At 38.0% G+C, this 10,038-nt stretch overlaps 1 long non-coding RNA gene across 2 annotated transcripts; it reads right to left on the reverse strand.

Annotated features, from left to right (window-relative positions):
• Nucleotides 1–971: 971 nt before the first annotated feature.
• LOC127942697 (uncharacterized) lies at nucleotides 972–7,130 on the reverse strand. 2 transcript variants are annotated; one of them, XR_008149378.1, is made up of 5 exons: nucleotides 6,857–7,130; nucleotides 6,146–6,211; nucleotides 5,471–5,587; nucleotides 4,380–4,658; nucleotides 972–1,059 (listed from the first exon to the last, which is right to left on the reverse strand). It is a non-coding gene; the product is annotated as an uncharacterized LOC127942697 (long non-coding RNA). The 2 variants fall into 2 exon arrangements; XR_008149377.1 differs by lacking the exon at nucleotides 972–1,059 and having other exon boundaries at nucleotides 3,304–4,658.
• Nucleotides 7,131–10,038: the final 2,908 nt, after the last annotated feature.

Below are 10,038 nucleotides of genomic sequence, written 5' to 3' on the forward strand. Positions count from 1 at the left end.
AGATTGTCAGTTTACAGCTTTCTGAGTCCAGTAATATTGAAATAGTGTTTCTGTTCAAATGAAGTGAAATCAAGCCCAAATCTGCTCAAAAGCTTGTCTCTCTAATAGAGAAAGCTGTTTCATTCAGTATTCAGTGCAAATCTTGCCAAACTGATAGATGCTTATGCCTTATGAAGTACAATGTTTTCTGCAATGCTGTAAGACAGTTTTTAATGTGTTAGAAGTTATATGCACAAAAACTTATGTTAGGACTTCAATGATCAAGATTGTCAGTTTACAGCTTTCTGAGTCCAGTAATGCTGAAATAGTACTTCTGTTCAAATGAAGTGAAATCTAGCCCAAATCTGCTCAAAAGCTTGTCTCTCTATTAGAGAAAGCTGTTTCATTCAGTATTCAGTGCAAATCTTGCCAAACTGATAGATGCTTATGCCTTATGAAGTACAATGTTTTCTGCAATGCTGTAAAACAGTTTTTAATGTGTTAGAAGTTATATACACAAAAACTAATGTTAGGACTTCAATGATCAAGATTGTCAGTTTACAGCTTTCTGAGTCCAGTAATGTTGAAATAGTGTTTCTGTTCAAATGAAGTGAAATCAAGCCCAAATCTGCTCAAAAGCTTGTCTCTCCAATAGAGAAAGCTGTTTCATTCAGTATTCAGTGCAAATCTTGCCAAACTGATAGATGCTTATGCCTTATGAAATACAATGTTTTCTGCAATGCTGTAAAACAGTTTTAATGTGTTAGAAGTTATATACACAAAAACTAATCAATCAATCAATCACCTTTATTTATATAGTGCTTTAAACAAAATACATTGCGCCAAAGCACTGAACAACATTCATTTGGAAAACAGTGTCTCAATAATGCAAAATGATAGTTAAAGGCAGTTCATCATTGAATTCATTGATGTCATCTCTGTTCAGTTGAAATAGTGTCTGTTTTAATTTGCAATCAAGTCAACGATATCGCTGTAGATGAAGTGACCCCAACTAAGCAAGCCAGAGGCGACAGCGGCAAGGAACCGAAACTCCATCGGTGACAGAATGGAGAAAAAAACCTTGGGAGAAACCAGGCTCAGTTGGGGTGCCAGTTCTCCTCTGACCAGACGAAACCAGTAGTTCAATTCCAGGCTGCAGCAAAGTCAGATTGTGCAGAAGAATCATCTGTTTCCTGTGGTCTTGTCCTGGTGCTCCTCTGAGACAAGGTCTTTACAGGGGATCTGTATCTGGGGCTCTAGTTGTCCTGGTCTCCGCTGTCTTTCAGGGCAGTAGAGGTCCTTTCTAGGTGCTGATCCACCATCTGGTCTGGATACGTACTGGATCTGGGTGACTGCAGTGACCCTCTGATCTGGACACAGACTGGATCTGGTGGCCACGGTGACCTCGGAACAAGAGAGAAACAGACAAATATTAGCGTAGATGCCATTCTTCTAATGATGTAGAAAGTACGGTGTTATGTGAAGTGTTCCGGTTCCAGTTTACCTAATTAATGCAGCCTAAAAATCCTTTAACGGATTTGGATATTAAAAGCATATTAGTATGTTATGTGTATGCCAGGTTAAAGAGATGGGTCTTTAATCTAGATTTAAACTGCAAGAGTGTGTCTGCCTCCCGAACAATGTTAGGTAGGTTATTCCAGAGTTTAGGCGCCAAATAGGAAAAGGATCTGCCGCCCGCAGTTGATTTTGATATTCTAGGTATTATCAAATTGCCTGAGTTTTGAGAACGTAGCGGACGTAGAGGAGTATAATGTAAAAGGAGCTCATTCAAATACTGAGGTGCTAAACCATTCAGGGCTTTATAAGTAATAAGCAATATTTTAAAATCTATACGATGTTTGATAGGGAGCCAGTGCAGTGTGGACAGGACCGGGCTAATATGGTCATACTTCCTGGTTCTAGTAAGAACTCTTGCTGCTGCATTTTGGACTAGCTGTAGTTTGTTTACCAAGCGTGCAGAACAACCACCCAATAAAGCATTACAGTAGTCTAACCTTGAAGTCATAAATGCATGGATTAACATTTCTGCATTTGACATTGAGAGCATAGGCCGTAATTTAGATATATTTTTGAGATGGAAAAATGCAGTTTTACAAATGCTAGAAACGTGGCTTTCTAAGGAAAGATTGCGATCAAGTAGCACACCTAGGTTCCTAACTGATGACGAAGAATTGACAGAGCAACCATCAAGTCTTAGACAGTGTTCTAGGTTATTACAAGTAGAGTTTTTAGGCCCTATGATTAACACCTCTGTTTTTTCTGAATTTAGCAGTAAGAAATTACTCGTCATCCAATTTTTTATATCGACTATGCATTCCATTAGTTTTTCAAATTGGTGTGTTTCACCGGGCTGCGAGGAAATATAGAGCTGCGTATCATCAGCATAACAGTGAAAGCTAACACCATGTTTCCTGATGATATCTCCCAAGGGTAACATATAAAGCGTGAAGAGTAGCGGCCCTAGAACTGAGCCTTGAGGTACTCCATACTGCACTTGTGATCGATATGATACATCTTCATTCACTGCTACGAACTGATGGCGGTCATATAAGTACGATTTAAACCATGCTAATGCACTTCCACTGATGCCAACAAAGTGTTCAAGTCTATGCAAAAGAATGTTGTGGTCAATTGTGTCAAACGCAGCACTAAGATCCAATAAAACTAATAGAGAGATACACCCACGATCAGATGATAAGAGCAGATCATTTGTAACTCTAAGGAGAGCAGTTTCAGTACTATGATACGGTCTAAATCCTGACTGGAAATCCTCACATATACCATTTTTCTCTAAGAAGGAATATAATTGTGAGGATACCACCTTTTCTAGTATCTTGGACAGAAAAGGGAGATTCGAGATTGGTCTATAATTAACTAGTTCTCTGGGGTCAAGTTGTGGCTTTTTAATGAGAGGCTTAATAACAGCCAGTTTGAAGGTTTTGGGGACATGTCCTAATAACAATGAGGAATTAATAATAGTCAGAAGAGGACCTATGACTTCTGGAAGCACCTCTTTTAAGAGCTTACACTCTAAAAATGGCTGGGTTAAAAATAACCCAATTGGCAACCCAGCACTGGGTAAATATTGGACAGAACACATGCTGGGTTAAAGTAACCCAGCATGCTGGTTTACACATTTTAACCCAGCATGCTGGGTTATTTAGAAAACCCAAGTTGGAGTCATTTTTACCATTTGTGGGTTTGCATTTTTATGATTCTGGGTTATTCTTGCTGGGTTATTCTCATAATTTCACTTTTGCTTAACAAAGCAATCATGGATTAATAAATAATGAAGAATACAGGTTATTTAGACTGTTAAAAAATATTTTTAATGCCATCTGACATTCAAAATTTTTTTACCAATGACAAACAACATGGAATTTTCCCTTTTTTTGTTTCCAGCAAATGCAAAATAAATAAATAAAAATCACAGAAATACAGTTGCAATAAATAAGAAAATTATTTCTGAATGACCTGTGTCTAGCTGTTTAACTATTACATTTTGAGATTTTTAGCTATTTAAATACACAGTGAAATGACATTGACAATTAACATTTTTAAATTTAAATGTAAAATCATTTAAAGATGTCCTTAAATTTATATCAAGTATATAAAGACTCCTACGTAGGTAGATGTGCACTGCTTAGGGTAGTTCAACATATAGTTCACCCAAAAATGAAAATTCTGTCATTTATTACTCAACTTCATGTCGTTACAAACCCGTAAGCCCTTCGTTCATCTTCAGAACACAAGTTAAGATATTTTCGTTGATATTCGAGAGCTTTCAGACCAGGGTGAATAATTAGTGACAATTTTCATTTTTGGGTGAACTATTGTCAAACACTTAAGCTCTGAAGCAAAGATCTACACCTCAGAGCAGTGTACTCCATTATAGAGCCTGTCTATGGAAGGACAATTTTCAAAAGGAATTGCTAATTATATTTTCAATTGCGTTTTCCACATTTGGATTGTGACAAATTGTGACAATCCAAACACAATTGCAAATCTTGAACAAAAACACTGTTTCAAAAACACTGAACAAAAATTACGGTTTCAGTTTAGTGACTGCCAAATTTCAAATGGAAAAACAAAGTCAGTTTGTAGCTGTATTTTCCATGTATTATGAGTAATAAGCCTGTCATATCGATCAAATACTGCATCATAGCAGCTTTACAGTATTGAATAGGAAAATAGTGTGTAATAATGCAAAGGGACAAAAGTAAACACTCAGTTTTCAGTTAAAGTCAATTCGTCATTGATTCAGTGATGTATCGTCCCTCTGTGCAATCAAGTGGATGATATCGCTTGATATTAATTGTCCCCAACTAAAGAAAAACAAGGAACAAAAACTCCATCGTTGACAGAATGGAGAAAAAAACCTTGGGAGAAACCAGGCTCAGTTGGGGTTCAGTTCTCCTCTGACCAGACGAAACCAGTAGTTCAATTCCAGGCTGCAGCAAAGTCAGATTGTGCAGAAGAATCATCTGTTTCCTGTGGTCTTGTCCTGGTGCTCCTCTGAGACAAGGTCTTTACAGGGGATCTGTATCTGGGCTCTAGTTGTCCTGGTCTCCGCTGTCTTTCAGGGATGTAGAGGTCCTTTCTAGATGATGATCTCCATCTGGTCTGGATACGTACTGGATACGGGTGGCTACGGTGACCTTGGAATAAAAGAGAAACAGACTAATGTTAGCATAGATGCAACATAAGAACAAGTACATGAGGTTTTATGAATAACCATGTCTGTTTTTTCACTGTGTCGCACATGTTACCTGCCAAAACTCAAATGGAATTTTTAGCATCTGAATTTCCAATGCCTCACATTGAAAACTGTCAATTTTTGTCAGAGGTGGGACCATACTATGGAGAGTGTTTGTATTGGGAGGTGACGTCACTCAAAGACAACTGTGCAAAATTCTTTGAACGATGGAGGTTAAGGCACTACTAAAGGCAGCTGCCGCTCCGAGAGATGCGTGTTAAAGAACAGACAGTGCAACCCGGATCTCCCTATATTCTTGGCACCTCACACAATAAATAATTCTGTCATTTTACCCCAAATGCAGCTACTATCCCCTGCTAACAGTTAGATCCACATGGTACTATTGGTCAATATTCATCATTAACCAAATGCTTTTCACCGGAGGCATAAAATATAGGGTAATATGCAACTAGGTAAATAAGAGTAGAACTGCAATGTTGTTTGCTGACGTGCATCAGAGTGCAAACAGTGAGAGATTTGGGGTAAAAACTACAAAATATCTCCCAATACAAACATGCCCATAGTCAATACAAACAATACAAACATAGTCCCACCCTTGACACAAATTGACAGCTTTCTGTGTAAGGCATCTGAAATACAAATGCTTTTCAATTGAGTTTGGACTATTTCACAATGTATATGTCCACATGTGGAAAAATACAATTAAATATACAATTTGCAATTCCTTTTGAAAATAGTTCAGAATATCCTTACCTGTCCATTGATTATGATCAATGCCTGAGAGATCTGCTGGCATTTTTAAATCGCCACGACAACTGGATGGGGTTTTGTGGACTCTGCTCAGTTAAGGAATTTCATGTTTGTTCCAACCTTTAAAATAAAGTTGAAAAAAAAAGAAAAAATACAAATTGTTTTAATAACAGTGATTCAGTTCAATTAACTGTGTGAAGTTAATCATGAAATTGACCCATCATGATTATGAGTTAAATTCACCTATGAGTTGGTCTACAGAAGCAGAATATGATATAGTGATTGGCTGAAAGGTGTGCTTTCAAACTGTCTAATCAATGGGATGTTCCAGTTATTATAAATCACAGTTTTATGTTAATATGCTGGCTATGACTATATCAAACACACACAGTCACTGGCACAGATAAGGGAGATCACACTGCATGTGCGCACACAGACATTTCTATGACAAGTCACGTAGGTAAAACAGTCCATATATAAAAACTTATAGATGTAGCAAAGTGATAAGGACAAGTCAAAAACACGATCTGGAAAATTAATAAATTAGGTACATTCTGGTGCAGCTTTAACTATAGCACGAAATAAAAATATATGTGCGTTTAAGTTACGTGAGGGTTAACGTTAGTTGATTATCACAGACAAACAATTATGTAAAATGTATAATAAACAAGAACTTACCGTTAGACGCCTCAATAAGACTGCACTCGACCAGTTTTTCTCTCACAAATGTATCCATGCGCTTTTCTGACAGGAAAAAAAAACACATTTTGAATTATAATTTGTATGTAAAAAGACTTTATAAACCACAAAAGCATCAAATCACTTCACTAACACGGCCAGCGTCACTCGCTGTGCGTGCGCGTACTTTGAAATGCCCTGAGACGTCGATTCTTTTCCGGGAATCACTTTGTTCGAGAATTACTGAACCGGTTTACTTGAACTGGGTCGTCGGTTCTTTTAGACCTGCGGTCCGACTATATTGTACGTAATTTGTATGATTTAAATGTCGATATGGACAACTGCAGGCGTTTACATTAGAGCAGAAAGTCGTATTCACTTTTTGAACTCATTTGACTCACTTAAATATCAAATTCGCTTTTCAGTGTCAGAAACTACTTTTTCCTCTATTTTCACAGGTATTCGCATATTTCAGCCATCAGTCACTTTCTGAAACCTAATAAAACTTTATTAATCTGTCGTCTCAGATAACGTTACCTTAACACGATTATGCGAGTCGCGTAAGGTAGGTTGGCCGTTTGAGGTAAACTGTTCATCATTTAACGTAAATAATGTTGGCCTGTAGACGTTTAACAGTATTGTTGCTGCAAAAAAAAGTTATAATTCTGCCAATTTAAAATAATTATTATTGAAAACATTAAATAAACTTACCTTAAAACAGTTGAAAGCCGTGGCTTTGCCCCGTTGTTCTTCCAAAGTGACAGTTGGGGAGCGATTTAAACATCTTCAAGGCGCGTTAAATAACCCAGCGCTGGCCTGAAACAACCCAGCGACGCAACCCAGCAGGTTTAACCCAACACCTGGTAAATTGAAACTACCCAAAAGTGTTTAAAAAGAAATTAAATAACCCAACAAAATGACCCAACAGACTCAACCCAGCATTTTGGGTTAAAAAATAACCCAGCCGTTTTTAGAGTGTAGATGGTATAGGGTCTAACATACATGTTGTAAGTTTAGATGATTTAACAAGTTTATACAATTCTTCCTCTCCTATAGTAGAGAATGAGTGGAACTGTTCCTCAGGGGGTCTATAGTGCACTGTCTGATGCGAAACTGTAGCTGACGGCTGAAGGGTTGCAATTTTATCTCTAATAGTATCGATTTTAGAAGTAAAGTAGTTCATAAAGTCATTACTGCTGTGGTGTTGGGAAATGTCAACACTTGTTGAGGCTTTATTTTTCGTTAATTTAGCCACTGTATTGAATAAATACCTGGGGTTATGTTTGTTTTCTTCTAAAAGAGAAGAAAAGTAATCAGATCTAACAGTTTTTAATGCTTTTCGGTAGGATATGCTACTTTCCCGCCAAGCAATACGAAATACCTCTAGTTTTGTTTTCCTCCAGCTGCGCTCCATTTTTCGGGCTGCTCTCTTTAGGGTGCGAGTATGCTCATTATACCATGGTGTCAAACTGTTTTCCTTAACCTTTCTTAAGCGTAAAGGAGCAACTGTATTTAAAGTGCTAGAAAAGAGAGAGTCCATAGTTTCTGTTACATCATCAAGTTGTTCTGAGGTTTTGGATATGCTAAGGAATTCGGATACATCAGGAAGATAACTTAAAAAGCAGTCTTTTGTGGTAGAAGTGATGGTTCTTCGATACTTGTAACAAGAAGTAGAATTTACAATTTTGGCTATATGAAGTTTACACAGAACTAAATAATGATCTGAGATATCATCACTTGGCTGAATAATTTCAACACTATCAACATCAATTCCATGTGACAGTATTAAATCTAGAGTATGATTTCGACAATGAGTAGGTCCTGAAACGTGTTGTCTAACACCAATAGAGTTCAGAATGTCTATAAATGCTGATCCCAATACATCTTTTTCATTATCGACATGGATATTAAAATCACCAACTATTAAGACTTTATCTGCAGCCAGAACTAACTCGGATGTAAAATCACCAAACTCTTTAATAAAGTCTGTATGGTGCCCTGGTGGCCTGTATACAGTAGCCAGTACAAACATAACAGGGGATTTATCATTAACATTGGTTTCTCTGGATAATGTTATATGAAGCACCATTACTTCAAACGAGTTATACTTGAAGCCTGCCCTCTGAGAAATCCTGAAAACGTTATTATAAATTGAAGCAACACCTCCCCCTTTGCCTTTTAGACGCGGCTCGTGTTTATAACAATAATCTTGGGGGGTGGACTCATTTAAAATAATGTAATCATCAGGTTTTAGCCAGGTTTCTGTCAAGCAGAGCACATCTATATTATGATCAGTTATCATATTATTTACAAAAAGTGTTTTCGTAGAAATGGATCTGATATTCAATAAGCCAATCTTTATCATTTGTTTATCCATATTGCATTTGTTTTTTATTTGTTGAACCTCAATTAAATTGTTAACCTTAACTTGGTTTGGACGTTTTTTGTATTTTCTAGTTCGTGGAACAGACACAGTCTCTATAGTGTGATATCTAGGTGAAAGAGTCTCTATGTGCTGAGAATTAACTGACCTCTGTGACGGGAGGCAGCTAGCAGACGGTCGGTTTAGCCAGTCTGTCTGCTTCCTGACCTGGGCCCCAGTTAGTCAAGTATAAACACTAAGACTATTTGCCATATTTCTAGAGAGAAGAGCAGCTCCACCCCGGGAGGGATGAAGACCATCTCTTTTAAACAGGTCAGGTCTGCCCCAAAAGCTCGTCCAATTGTCTATGAAACCTATGTTATTCTGTGGGCACCACTTAGACATCCAGCCATTGAGTGATGACAATCTGCTATGCATCTTATCACCACGGTAAGCAGGGAGGGGACCAGAGCATATTACAGTGTCTGACATCGTGCTTGCAAGTTCACACACCTCTTTAAAGTTATTTTTAGTGATCTCCGACTGGCGAAGTCGAACATCATTAGCGCCGGCATGAATAACAATCTTACTGTATTTACGTTTAGCATTAGCCAGCACTTTTAAATTTGCCAAGATGTCAGGCGCTCTGGCTCCCGGTGAACATTTGACTATGGTGGCTGGTGTCTCTATATTCACGTTCCGTACAATAGAATCGCCAATAACTAGAGCACTTTCATCAGGTTTCTCAGTGGGTGCATCACTGAGTGGGGAGAACCTGTTTAATGTTTTGATCGGAACAGAAGAGCGGTGTTTTGACCCACGACTACGCTGCCTCACCGTCACCCAGTTGCCCTGCTGCAGGGGCTCTGCTGGAACCGGACAATGTACAGGAATCCCTGAGCTAGACGCATCCAAAGCCATATCTAGAGCCCTAACATTCTTACTGTCCTCAATTAAAGTTTGGATGCGTGTCTCTAATTCTGAAATCTTCTCTGTCAGCCTAACTGTTTCCCTGCATTTATCACATGTGAATCCCTCATCAGCGACAGAGATAGATAAACTGTACATGTGGCAAGAGGTGCAAATAACAATTGTAGGAGAAGCCATTACTCACCGTGCTTGATGAAATATTCTTACTGCGGTTGTTTGATGAACTTGTGGAAAACTGCAGCGTGAGAGAGGAGAGGAGAGGAGAAAAGAAAACGCTAATGACAAGCTAACGAGTGCTAACGCTTTGCAGGTGTGCTGCAGTCACGGAAGAGTGAACGATCAAAGTTAATCTGATAAGATTGATCGGTAGTATCAGAAATATGGTGTGAATTAAGTTATATTTTACAATTAAAAAAACAAACAAACAGACAGTGATAGTAAGAAAGATTATAGAGAAAAAATATAAAATAAAAACAGCTACATGGAGCTATGATTAGCTACAGAAGGCCAACAGGAAGTAGAGAAAACACTGTCCTAATGTTAGGACTTCAATGATCAAGACTGTCAGTTTACAGCTTTCTGAGTCCAGTAATGTTGAAAT

Source organism: Carassius gibelio, chromosome A22 (assembly GCF_023724105.1).
Source record: "Carassius gibelio isolate Cgi1373 ecotype wild population from Czech Republic chromosome A22, carGib1.2-hapl.c, whole genome shotgun sequence".
NCBI lineage: Eukaryota > Metazoa > Chordata > Actinopteri > Cypriniformes > Cyprinidae > Carassius > Carassius gibelio.